Source organism: Hemitrygon akajei, chromosome 2 (genome assembly GCF_048418815.1).
Source record: "Hemitrygon akajei chromosome 2, sHemAka1.3, whole genome shotgun sequence".
Taxonomy (NCBI): domain Eukaryota; kingdom Metazoa; phylum Chordata; class Chondrichthyes; order Myliobatiformes; family Dasyatidae; genus Hemitrygon; species Hemitrygon akajei.
Genome location: NC_133125.1, coordinates 80,564,259 through 80,578,590, shown reverse-complemented (window position 1 = coordinate 80,578,590; position 14,332 = coordinate 80,564,259).

Below are 14,332 nucleotides of genomic sequence, written 5' to 3'. Positions count from 1 at the left end.
CTCAAACTCCATTCCCTCTCAAACTCCATTCCCTCTCAAACTCCATTCCCTCTCAAACTCCATTCCCTCTCAAACTCAATTCCACCTCAAACTCAATTCCACCTCAAACACTACTCCCTCTCAAACTCCATTCCACCTCAAACTCAATTCCCTCTCAAACACCATTCGCTCACCAACACCATTCCAGCTCAAACTCCATTCCACTTCATACTCCATTCCCTCTCATACTGCATTCCATCTCAAACTCCATTCCCTCTCAAACTCCATTCCCTCTCAAACTCCATTCCCTCTCAAACTCCATGCCCTCTCAATCACTACTCCCTCTCAAACACCATTCGCTCTCAAACTCCATTCATCCTCAAACTCCATTCCCTCTCAAACTCCATGACCTCTCAATCACTACTCCTTCTCATACTCCATTCCCTTCAAACTCCATGCCCTCTCAAACTACTTTCCTTCTCATACTCCCTGCCCTCTCAAACTGCATTCCCTCTCAAACTGCATTCCCTCTCAAACTCCATGCATTCTCAATCACTACACCCTCTCAAACTCCATTCCCTCTCAAACTCCATTCCCTCTCAAACTCCATGCCCTCTCAATCACTACTCCCTCTCAAACACCATTCGCTCTCAAACACCATTCCCTCTCAAACTCCATTCCCTCCCAAACTCCATTCCCTCCCAAATGCCATTCCACTCCAACGCCATTCCTCCACAAGGACAGTCCCTTCCCAATGCCATTCCCTCCCCAACGTCATTCCCTCTCCAGGCCATTCCCTCACAAACGCTATTCCCTCACAAACACCATTCCACCTCAAACTCCATGCCATCTCAATCACTACAACCTCTCAAACACCATTCACTCTCAATCTCCATACCACCTCAAACTCCATGCCCTCTCAAACTACATTCCCTCTCAAACTCGATTCTTTCTCAAACTCCATACCCTCTCAAACACTACACCCTCTCAAACTCCATTCCCGCTCAAACTCCATTCCCTCTCAAACTCCATTCCTTCACAAACACTATTCCACCTCAAACACCATTCCCTCTCAATCTCCATTCCAACTCAAACGCCATTCCCTCCCAAACTCCATTCCCTCCCCAATGCCATTCCACTCCAACTCCATTCCTACTCAAGGCCAGTCATTCCCCAATGCCATTCCCTCCCCAATGTCATTCCCACTCCAGGCCATTCCCTCACAAACACCATTCCCTCACAAACACCATTCCACCTCAAACTCCATGCCTTCTCAATCACTACAACCTCTCAAACACCATTCCCTCTCAATCTCCATACCACCTCAAACTCCCTGCCCTCTCAAACTCCATGCCCTCTCAAACTACATTACCTCTCACACTCCATTCCCTCTCAATCTCCATTCCCTCTCAATCTCATTACCACCTCAAACTCCCTGCCCTCTCAAACTCCATGCCCTCTCAAACTCCATTCCCTCTCAAACTCCATTCCCTCTCAATCTCCATTCCTTCACAAACACTATTCCACCTCAAACACCATTCCCTCTCAATCTCCATTCCAACTCAAACGCCATTCCCTCCCAAACTCCATTCCCTCCCCAATGCCATTCCACTCCAACGCCATTCCTCCCCAAGGCCAGTCCTTCCCCAATGCCATTCCCTCCCCAATGTCATTCCCACTCCAGGCCATTCCCTCACAAACGCTATTCCCTCACAAACATCATTCCACCTCAAACTCCATGCCCTCTCAATCACTACAACCTCTCAAACACCATTCCCTCTCAATCTCCATACCACCTCAAACTCCCTGCCCTCTCAAACTCCATGCCCTCTCAATCACTACTCCTTCTCATACTCCATTCCCTTCAAACTCCATGCCTTCTCAAACTCCATGCACTCTCAAGCTACATTCCCACTCAAACTCCAATCCCTCTCAAACTCCATTCTCTCTCAAAATCCATTCAATCTCAAACTGCATTCCCTCTCAAACTCCATTCTTTCTCAAACTCCATGCCTTCTCAATCACTACACCCTCTCAAACTCAATTCCCGCTCAAACTCCATTCCACCTCATACTCCATTCCACCTCAAACTCCATTCAACCTCAAACCCCATTCCACCTCAAACTCCATTCCCTCTCAAAATCCATTCCTCTCAAACTCCATTCCCTCTCAATCTCCATTCCCTCTCTATCTCATTACCACCTCAAATTCCCTGCCATCGCAAACTCCATGCCCTCTCAAACTACATTACCTCTCAAACTACATTACCTATCAAACTCCATTCCCTCTCAAACTCCATTCAACCTCAAACTCCATTCCACCCCAAACACCATTCCAACTCAAACACCATTCCAACACAAACACCATTCCAACTCAAACACCATTCCAACTCAAACTCCATTCCCTCTCAAACACCATTAGCTCTCAAACTCCATTCCATCTCAAACTCCATTCCCCCTCAAACTCCATTCCCCCTCAAACTCCATTCCCTCTCAAACTCCATTCCTTCACAAACACTATTCCTCCTCAAACACCATTCCCTCTCACTCCATTCCCTCTCAAACACTATTCCTCTCAAACACTATTCCACCTCAAAAACCATTCCCTCTCAAACACAATTCCCACTCAAACTCCATTCAACCCGAAACTCCTTTCAAACTCAAACTCCATTCAACCTCAAACATCATTCGCTCTCAAACTCCATTCGCTCTCAAACTCCATTCCCTCTCAAACTCCATTCCCTCTCAAACTCCATTCCCTCTCAAACTCCATTCCCTCTCAAACTCCATTCCCTCTCAAACTCAATTCCACCTCAAACTCAATTCCACCTCAAACACTACTCCCTCTCAAACTCCATTCCACCTCAAACTCAATTCCCTCTCAAACACCATTCGCTCACCAACACCATTCCAGCTCAAACTCCATTCCACTTCATACTCCATTCCCTCTCATACTGCATTCCATCTCAAACTCCATTCCCTCTCAAACTCCATTCCCTCTCAAACTCCATTCCCTCTCAAACTCCATGCCCTCTCAATCACTACTCCCTCTCAAACACCATTCGCTCTCAAACTCCATTCATCCTCAAACTCCATTCCCTCTCAAACTCCATGACCTCTCAATCACTACTCCTTCTCATACTCCATTCCCTTCAAACTCCATGCCCTCTCAAACTACTTTCCTTCTCATACTCCCTGCCCTCTCAAACTGCATTCCCTCTCAAACTGCATTCCCTCTCAAACTCCATGCATTCTCAATCACTACACCCTCTCAAACTCCATTCCCGCTCAAACTCCATTCCACCTCATACTCCATTCCACCTCAAACTCCATTCATCCTCAAACCCCATTCCACTTCAAACTCCATTCCCTCTCAAAATCCATTCCTCTCAAACTCCATTCCTCTCAAACTCCATTCCCTCCCAAACTCCATTCCCTCCCAAACTCCATTCCCTCCCAAACTCCATTCCCTCCCAAATGCCATTCCACTCCAACGCCATTCCTCCACAAGGACAGTCCCTTCCCAATGCCATTCGCTCCCCAACGTCATTCCCTCTCCAGTCCATTCCCGCTAGAACACTATTCCCTCACAAACACCATTCCACCTCAAAGTCCATGCACTCTCAAACTCCATGCCCTCTCAATCACTACAAACTCTCAAACACCATTCCCTCTCAATCTCCATTCCCTCTCAATCTCATTACCACCTCAAACTCCCTGCCCTCTCAATCACTACACCCTCTCATACACAATTCCCTCTCAAACTCCATTCCCTCTCAAACTCCATTACCTCTCAAACTCGCTGCCCTCTCAAACTCCCTGCCCTCTCAAACTCCATGCCCTCTCAAACTACATTCAACCTCAAACTCCATTCCAACACAAACACCATTCCAACACAAACACCATTCCAACTCAAACTCAATTCCACCTCAAACTCAATTCCACCTCAAACTCAATTCCACCTCAAACACTACTCCCTCTCAAACTCCATTCCACCTCAAACTCAATTCCCTCTCAAACACCATTCCCTCACCAACACCATTCCAGCTCAAACTCCATTCCACTTCATACTCCATTCCCTCTCATACTGCATTCCATCTCAAACTCCATTCCCTCTCAAACTCCATTCCCTCTCAAACACCATTTGACCTCAAACACCATTCCCTCTCAAACTCCATTCCCTCCCAAACTCCGTTCCATCCCCAATGCCATTCCACTCCAACGCCATTCCTCCCCAAGGCCAGTCCTTCCCCAATGCCATTCCCTCCCCAACGTCATTCCCTCTCCAGGCCATTCCCTCACAAACGCTATTCCCTCACAAACACCATTCCACCTCAAACTCCATGCCATCTCAATCACTACAACCTCTCAAACACCATTCACTCTCAATCTCCATACCACCTCAAACTCCATGCCCTCTCAAACTACATTCCCTCTCAAACTCGATTCTTTCTCAAACTCCATACCCTCTCAAACACTACACCCTCTCAAACTCCATTCCCGCTCAAACTCCATTCCACCTCAAACTCCATTCCACCCCAAACACCATTCCAACTCAAACACCATTCCAACTCAAACTCCATTCCCTCTCAAACACCATTAGCTCTCAAACTCCATTCCATCTCAAACTCCATTCCCCCTCAAACTCCATTCCACCTCAAACTCCATTCCCCCTCAAACTCCATTCCCCCTCAAACTCCATTCCCCCTCAAACTCCAATCCACCTCAAACACCATTTCCTCTCCAACACCATTCCCTCTCCAACACCATTCCACCTCAAACTCCATTCCCTCTCAAACGACATTCCTCTCAAACTCCATTACCTCTCAAACTCCATTCCCTCTCAAACTCCATTCCTTCACAAACACTATTCCTCCTCAAACACCATTCCCTCTCAAACTCCATTCCCTCTCAAACACTATTCCTCTCAAACACTATTCCACCTCAAAAACCATTCCCTCTCAAACACAATTCCCACTCAAACTCCATTCAACCCGAAACTCCTTTCAAACTCAAACTCCATTCAACCTCAAACATCATTCGCTCTCAAACTCCATTCGCTCTCAAACTCCATTCCCTCTCAAACTCAATTCCACCTCAAACTCAATTCCACCTCAAACACTACTCCCTCTCAAACTCCATTCCACCTCAAACTCAATTCCCTCTCAAACACCATTCCCTCACCAACACCATTCCAGCTCAAACTCCATTCCACTTCATACTCCATTCCCTCTCATACTGCATTCCATCTCAAACTCCATTCCCTCTCAAACTCCATTCCCTCTCAAACTCCATGCCCTCTCAATCACTACAACCTCTCAAACACCATTCCCTCTCAATCTCCATACCACCTCAAAGTCCCTGCCCTCTCAAACTCCATGCCCTCTCAAACTCCATTCCCTCTCAAACTCCATTCCCTCTCAAACTCCATTCCCTCTCAAACTCCATGCCCTCTCAAACTACATTACCTCTCAAATTACATTACCTCTCAAACTCCATTCCCTCTCAATCTCCATTCCCTCTTAATCTCATTACCACCTCAAACTCCCTGCCCACTCAAACTCCATGCCCTCTCAAACTCCATTCCCTCTCAAACTCCATTCCTTCACAAACACTATTCCACCTCAAACACCATTCCCTCTCAATCTCCATTCCAACTCAAACGCCATTCCCTCCCAAACTCCATTCCCTGCCCAATGCCATTCCACTCCAACGCCATTCCTCCCCAAAGCCAGTCCTTCCCCAATGCCATTCCCTCCCCAATGTCATTCCCACTCCAGGCCATTCCCTCACAAACGCTATTCCCTCACAAACATCATTCCACCTCAAACTCCATGCCCTCTCAATCACTACAACCTCTCAAACACCATTCCCTCTCAATCTCCATACCACCTCAAACTCCCTGCCCTCTCAAACTCCATGCCCTCTCAATCACTACTCCTTCTCATACTCCATTCCCTTCAAACTCCATGCCTTCTCAAACTCCAAGCACTCTCAAGCTACATTCCCACTCAAACTCCAATCCCTCTCAAACTCCATTCTCTCTCAAAATCCATTCAATCTCAAACTGCATTCCCTCTCAAACTCCATTCTTTCTCAAACTCCATGCCTTCTCAATCACTACACCCTCTCAAACTCAATTCCCGCTCAAACTCCATTCCACCTCATACTCCATTCCCTCTCAAAATCCATTCCTCTCAAACTCCATTCCCTCTCAATCTCCATTCCCTCTCAATCTCATTACCACCTCAAACTCCCTGCCATCGCAAACTCCATGCCCTCTCAAACTACATTACCTCTCAAACTACATTACCTATCAAACTCCATTCCCTCTCAAACTCCATTCCCTCTCAAACTCCATTCAACCTCAAACTCCATTCCACCCCAAACACCATTCCAACTCAAACACCATTCCACCCCAAACACCATTCCAACTCAAACACCATTCCAACACAAACACCATTCCAACTCAAACACCATTCCAACTCAAACTCCTTTCCCTCTCAAACACCATTAGCTCTCAAACTCCATTCCATCTCAAACTCCATTCCCCCTCAAACTCCATTCCCCCTCAAACTCCATTCCCCCTCAAACTCCATTCCCCCTCAAACTCCAATCCACCTCAAACACCATTTCCTCTCCAACACCATTCCCTCTCCAACTCCATTCCCTCTCAAACGACATTCCTCTCAAACGACATTCCCTCTCAAACTCCATTCCCTCTCAAACTCCATTCCCTTTCAAACTCCATTCCCTCTCAAACTCCATTCCCTCTCAATCTCCATTCCTTCACAAACACTATTCCACCTCAAACACCATTCCCTCTCAAACACTATTCCTCTCAAACACTATTCCACATCAAAAACCATTCCCTCTCAAACACAATTCCCACTCAAACTCCATTCAACCCGAAACTCCTTTCAAACTCAAACTCCATTCAACCTCAAACATCATTCGCTCTCAAACTCCATTCGCTCTCAAACTCCATTCCCTCTCAAACTCCATTCCACCTCAAACTCAATTCCACCTCAAACTCAATTCCACCTCAAACACTACTCCCTCTCAAACTCCATTCCACCTCAAACTCAATTCCCTCTCAAACACCATTCCCTCACCAACACCATTCCAGCTCAAACTCCATTCCCTCTCAAACTACATTACCTCTCACACTCCATTCCCTCACAAACGCTATTCCCTCACAAACATCATTCCACCTCAAACTCCATGCCCTCTCAATCACTACAACCTCTCAAACACCATTCCCTCTCAATCTCCATACCACCTCAAACTCCCTGCCCTCTCAAACTCCATGCCCTCTCAATCACTACTCCTTCTCATACTCCATTCCCTTCAAACTCCATGCCTTCTCAAACTCCATGCACTCTCAAGCTACATTCCCACTCAAACTCCAATCCCTCTCAAACTCCATTCTCTCTCAAAATCCATTCAATCTCAAACTGCATTCCCTCTCAAACTCCATTCTTTCTCAAACTCCATGCCTTCTCAATCACTACACCCTCTCAAACTCAATTCCCGCTCAAACTCCATTCCACCTCATACTCCATTCCACCTCAAACTCCATTCCACCTCAAACCCCATTCCACCTCAAACTCCATTCCCTCTCAAAATCCATTCCTCTCAAACTCCATTCCCTCTCAATCTCCATTCCCTCTCAATCTCATTACCACCTCAAACTCCCTGCCATCGCAAACTCCATGCCCTCTCAAACTACATTACCTCTCAAACTACATTACCTATCAAACTCCATTCCCTCTCAAACTCCATTCAACCTCAAACTCCATTCCACCCCAAACACCATTCCAACTCAAACACCATTCCAACACAAACACCATTCCAACTCAAACACCATTCCAACTCAAACTCCATTCCCTCTCAAACACCATTAGCTCTCAAACTCCATTCCATCTCAAACTCCATTCCCCCTCAAACTCCATTCCCCCTCAAACTCCATTCCCTCTCAAACTCCATTCCTTCACAAACACTATTCCTCCTCAAACACCATTCCCTCTCAAACACTATTCCTCTCAAACACTATTCCACCTCAAAAACCATTCCCTCTCAAACACAATTCCCACTCAAACTCCATTCAACCCGAAACTCCTTTCAAACTCAAACTCCATTCAACCTCAAACATCATTCGCTCTCAAACTCCATTCCCTCTCAAACTCCATTCCCTCTCAAACTCAATTCCACCTCAAACTCAATTCCACCTCAAACACTACTCCCTCTCAAACTCCATTCCACCTCAAACTCAATTCCCTCTCAAACACCATTCGCTCACCAACACCATTCCAGCTCAAACTCCATTCCACTTCATACTCCATTCCCTCTCATACTGCATTCCATCTCAAACTCCATTCCCTCTCAAACTCCATTCCCTCTCAAACTCCATTCCCTCTCAAACTCCATGCCCTCTCAATCACTACTCCCTCTCAAACACCATTCGCTCTCAAACTCCATTCATCCTCAAACTCCATTCCCTCTCAAACTCCATGACCTCTCAATCACTACTCCTTCTCATACTCCATTCCCTTCAAACTCCATGCCCTCTCAAACTACTTTCCTTCTCATACTCCCTGCCCTCTCAAACTGCATTCCCTCTCAAACTGCATTCCCTCTCAAACTCCATGCATTCTCAATCACTACACCCTCTCAAACTCCATTCCCGCTCAAACTCCATTCCACCTCATACTCCATTCCACCTCAAACTCCATTCATCCTCAAACCCCATTCCACTTCAAACTCCATTCCCTCTCAAAATCCATTCCTCTCAAACTCCATTCCTCTCAAACTCCATTCCCTCCCAAACTCCATTCATCCTCAAACCCCATTCCACTTCAAACTCCATTCCCTCCCAAATGCCATTCCACTCCAACGCCATTCCTCCACAAGGACAGTCCCTTCCCAATGCCATTCGCTCCCCAACGTCATTCCCTCTCCAGTCCATTCCCGCTAGAACACTATTCCCTCACAAACACCATTCCACCTCAAAGTCCATGCACTCTCAAACTCCATGCCCTCTCAATCACTACAAACTCTCAAACACCATTCCCTCTCAATCTCCATTCCCTCTCAATCTCATTACCACCTCAAACTCCCTGCCCTCTCAATCACTACACCCTCTCATACACAATTCCCTCTCAAACTCCATTCCCTCTCAAACTCCATTACCTCTCAAACTCGCTGCCCTCTCAAACTCCCTGCCCTCTCAAACTCCATGCCCTCTCAAACTCCATGCCCTCTCAAACTACATTCAACCTCAAACTCCATTCCAACTCAAACACCATTCCAACACAAACACCATTCCAACTCAAACTCAATTCCACCTCAAACTCAATTCCACCTCAAACTCAATTCCACCTCAAACACTACTCCCTCTCAAACTCCATTCCACCTCAAACTCAATTCCCTCTCAAACACCATTCCCTCACCAACACCATTCCAGCTCAAACTCCATTCCACTTCATACTCCATTCCCTCTCATACTGCATTCCATCTCAAACTCCATTCCCTCTCAAACTCCATTCCCTCTCAAACACCATTTGACCTCAAACACCATTCCCTCTCAAACTCCATTCCCTCCCAAACTCCGTTCCCTCCCCAATGCCATTCCACTCCAACGCCATTCCTCCCCAAGGCCAGTCCTTCCCCAATGCCATTCCCTCCCCAACGTCATTCCCTCTCCAGGCCATTCCCTCACAAACGCTATTCCCTCAGAAACACCATTCCACCTCAAACTCCATGCCATCTCAATCACTACAACCTCTCAAACACCATTCACTCTCAATCTCCGTACCACCTCAAACTCCATGCCCTCTCAAACTACATTCCCTCTCAAACTCGATTCTTTCTCAAACTCCATACCCTCTCAATCACTACACCCTCTCAAACTCCATTCCCGCTCAAACTCCATTCCACCTCAAACTCCATTCCACCCCAAACACCATTCCAACTCAAACACCATTCCAACTCAAACTCCATTCCCTCTCAAACACCATTAGCTCTCAAACTCCATTCCATCTCAAACTCCATTCCCCCTCAAACTCCATTCCACCTCAAACTCCATTCCCCCTCAAACTCCATTCCCCCTCAAACTCCATTCCCCCTCAAACTCCATTCCCCCTCAAACTCCAATCCACCTCAAACACCATTTCCTCTCCAACACCATTCCCTCTCCAACACCATTCCACCTCAAACTCCATTCCCTCTCAAACGACATTCCTCTCAAACTCCATTACCTCTCAAACTCCATTCCCTCTCAAACTCCATTCCTTCACAAACACTATTCCTCCTCAAACACCATTCCCTCTCAAACTCCATTCCCTCTCAAACACTATTCCTCTCAAACACTATTCCACCTCAAAAACCATTCCCTCTCAAACACAATTCCCACTCAAACTCCATTCAACCCGAAACTCCTTTCAAACTCAAACTCCATTCAACCTCAAACATCATTCGCTCTCAAACTCCATTCGCTCTCAAACTCCATTCGCTCTCAAACTCCATTCCCTCTCAAACTCCATTCCCTCTCAAACTCCATTCCCTCTCAAACTCCATTCCCTCTCAAACTCAATTCCACCTCAAACTCAATTCCACCTCAAACTCAATTCCACCTCAAACTCAATTCCACCTCAAACACTACTCCCTCTCAAACTCCATTCCACCTCAAACTCAATTCCCTCTCAAACACCATTCCCTCACCAACACCATTCCAGCTCAAACTCCATTCCACTTCATACTACATTCCCTCTCATACTGCATTCCATCTCAAACTCCATTCCCTCTCAAACTCCATTCCCTCTCAAACTCCATTTCCTCTCAAACTCCATTCCCTCTCAAACTCCATTCCCTCTCAAACTCCATGCCCTCTCAAACTACATTACCTCTCAAACTACATTACCTCTCAAACTCCATTCCCTCTCAATCTCCATTCCCTCTTAATCTCATTACCACCTCAAACTCCCTGCCCACTCAAACTCCATGCCCTCTCAAACTCCATTCCCTCTCAAACTCCATTCCTTCACAAACACTATTCCACCTCAAACACCATTCCCTCTCAATCTCCATTCCAACTCAAACGCCATTCCCTCCCAAACTCCATTCCCTGCCCAATGCCATTCCACTCCAACGCCATTCCTCCCCAAGGCCAGTCCTTCCCCAATGCCATTCCCTCCCCAATGTCATTCCCACTCCAGGCCATTCCCTCACAAACGCTATTCCCTCACAAACATCATTCCACCTCAAACTCCATGCCCTCTCAATCACTACAACCTCTCAAACACCATTCCCTCTCAATCTCCATACCACCTCAAACTCCCTGCCCTCTCAAACTCCATGCCCTCTCAATCACTACTCCTTCTCATACTCCATTCCCTTCAAACTCCATGCCTTCTCAAACTCCATGCACTCTCAAGCTACATTCCCACTCAAACTCCAATCCCTCTCAAACTCCATTCTCTCTCAAAATCCATTCAATCACAAACTGCATTCCCTCTCAAACGCCATTCTTTCTCAAACTCCATGCCTTCTCAATCACTACACCCTCTCAAACTCAATTCCCGCTCAAACTCCATTCCACCTCATACTCCATTCCCTCTCAAAATCCATTCCTCTCAAACTCCATTCCCTCTCAATCTCCATTCCCTCTCAATCTCATTACCACCTCAAACTCCCTGCCATCGCAAACTCCATGCCCTCTCAAACTACATTACCTCTCAAACTACATTACCTATCAAACTCCATTCCCTCTCAAACTCCATTCCCTCTCAAACTCCATTCAACCTCAAACTCCATTCCACCCCAAACACCATTCCATCTCAAACACCATTCCAACACAAACACCATTCCAACTCAAACACCATTCCAACTCAAACTCCATTCCCTCTCAAACACCATTAGCTCTCAAACTCCATTCCATCTCAAACTCCATTCCCCCTTAAACTCCATTCCCCCTCAAACTCCATTCCCCCTCAAACTCCATTCCCCCTCAAACTCCATTCCCCCTCAAACTCCAATCCACCTCAAACACCATTTCCTCTCCAACACCATTCCCTCTCCAACTCCATTCCCTCTCCAACTCCATTCCCTCTCAAACGACATTCCTCTCAAACTCCATTCCCTCTCAAACTCCATTCCCTCTCAAACTCCATTCCCTCTCAAACTCCATTCCCTCTGAAACTCCATTCCCTCTCAATCTCCATTCCTTCACAAACACTATTCCACCTCAAACACCATTCCCTCTCAAACTCCATTCCCTCTCAAACACTATTCCTCTCAAACACTATTCCACATCAAAAACCATTCCCTCTCAAACACAATTCCCACTCAAACTCCATTCAACCCGAAACTCCTTTCAAACTCAAACTCCATTCAACCTCAAACATCATTCGCTCTCAAACTCCATTCGCTCTCAAACTCCATTCCCTCTCAAACACCATTCCAACTCAAACTCAATTCCACCTCAAACTCAATTCCACCTCAAACTCAATTCCACCTCAAACACTACTCCCTCTCAAACTCCATTCCACCTCAAACTCAATTCCCTCTCAATCACCATTCCCTCACCAACACCATTCCAGCTCAAACTCCATTCCCTCTCAAACTGCATTCCATCTCAAACTCCATTCCCTCTCAAACTCCATTCCCTCTCAAACTCCATTCCCTCTCAAACTCCATTCCCTCTTAAACTCCATGCCCTCTTAAACTCCATGCCCTCTCAAACTCCATGCCCTCTCCAACTCCATGCCCTCTCAATCACTACTCCCTCTCAAACACCATTCGCTCTCAAACTCCATTCATCCTCAAACTCCATTCCCTCTCAAACTCCATGACCTCTCAATCACTACTCCTTCTCATACTCCATTCCCTTCAAACTCCATGCCCTCTCAAACTACTTTCCTTCTCATACTCCCTGCCCTCTCAAACTGCATTCCCTCTCAAACTGCATTCCCTCTCAAACTCCATGCATTCTCAATCACTACACCCTCTCAAACTCCATTCCCGCTCAAACTCCATTCCACCTCATACTCCATTCCACCTCAAACTCCATTCATCCTCAAACCCCATTCCACCTCAAACTCCATTCCCTCTCAAAATCCATTCCTCTCAAACTCCATTCCTCTCAAACTCCATTCCCTCCCAAACTCCATTCCCTCCCAAATGCCATTCCACTCCAACGCCATTCCTCCACAAGGACAGTCCCTTCCCAATGCCATTCGCTCCCCAACGTCATTCCCTCTCCAGTCCATTCCCGCTAGAACGCTATTCCCTCACAAACACCATTCCACCTCAAAGTCCATGCACTCTCAAACTCCATGCCCTCTCAATCACTACAAACTCTCAAACACCATTCCCTCTCAATCTCCATTCCCTCTCAATCTCATTACCACCTCAAACTCCCTGCCCTCTCAATCACTACACCCTCTCATACACAATTCCCTCTCAAACTCCATTCCCTCTCAAACTCCCTGCCCTCTCAAACTCCCTGCCCTCTCAAACTCCATGCCCTCTTAATATACATTCAACCTCAAACTCCATTCCACCTCAAACACCATTCCAACTCAAACACCATTCCAACACAAACACCATTCCAACTCAAACACCATTCCCTCTCAAACTCCATTCCACCTCAAACTCCATTCCACCTCAAACTCCCTTCCACCTCAAACTCCATTCCCTCTCAAACACCATTAGCTCTCAAACTCCATTCCACCTCAAACTTCATTCCACATCAAACTCCATTCCCCCTCAAACTCCAATCCACCTCAAACACCATTTCCTCTCCAACACCATTCCACCTCAAACTCCATTCCCTCTCAAACGACATTCCTCTCAAACTGCATTCCTTCACAAACACTATTCCGCCTCAAACACCATTCCCTCTCAAACACAATTCCTCTCAAACACAATTCCTCTCAAACACCATTCCACCTCAAACTCCATTCCACCTCAAACCCCATTCCAGCTCAAACTCCATTCCCTCTCAAAATCCATTCCTCTCAAACACCATTCCTCTCAAACTCCATTCCTCTCAAACTCCATTCCTCTCAAACTCCATTCCTTCACAAACACTATTCCACCTCAAACACAATTCCCTCTCAATCTCCATTCCAACTCAAACGCGATTCCCTCCCAAACTCCATTCCCTCCCCAATGCCATTCCACTCCAACGCCATTCCTCCCCAAGGCCAGTCCTTCCCCAATGCCATTCCCTCCCCAATGTCATTCCCACTCCAGGCCATTCCCTCACAAATGCTATTCCCTCACAAACACCATTCCACCTCAAACTCCATGCCCTCTCAATCACTACAACCTCTCAAACACCATTCCCTCTC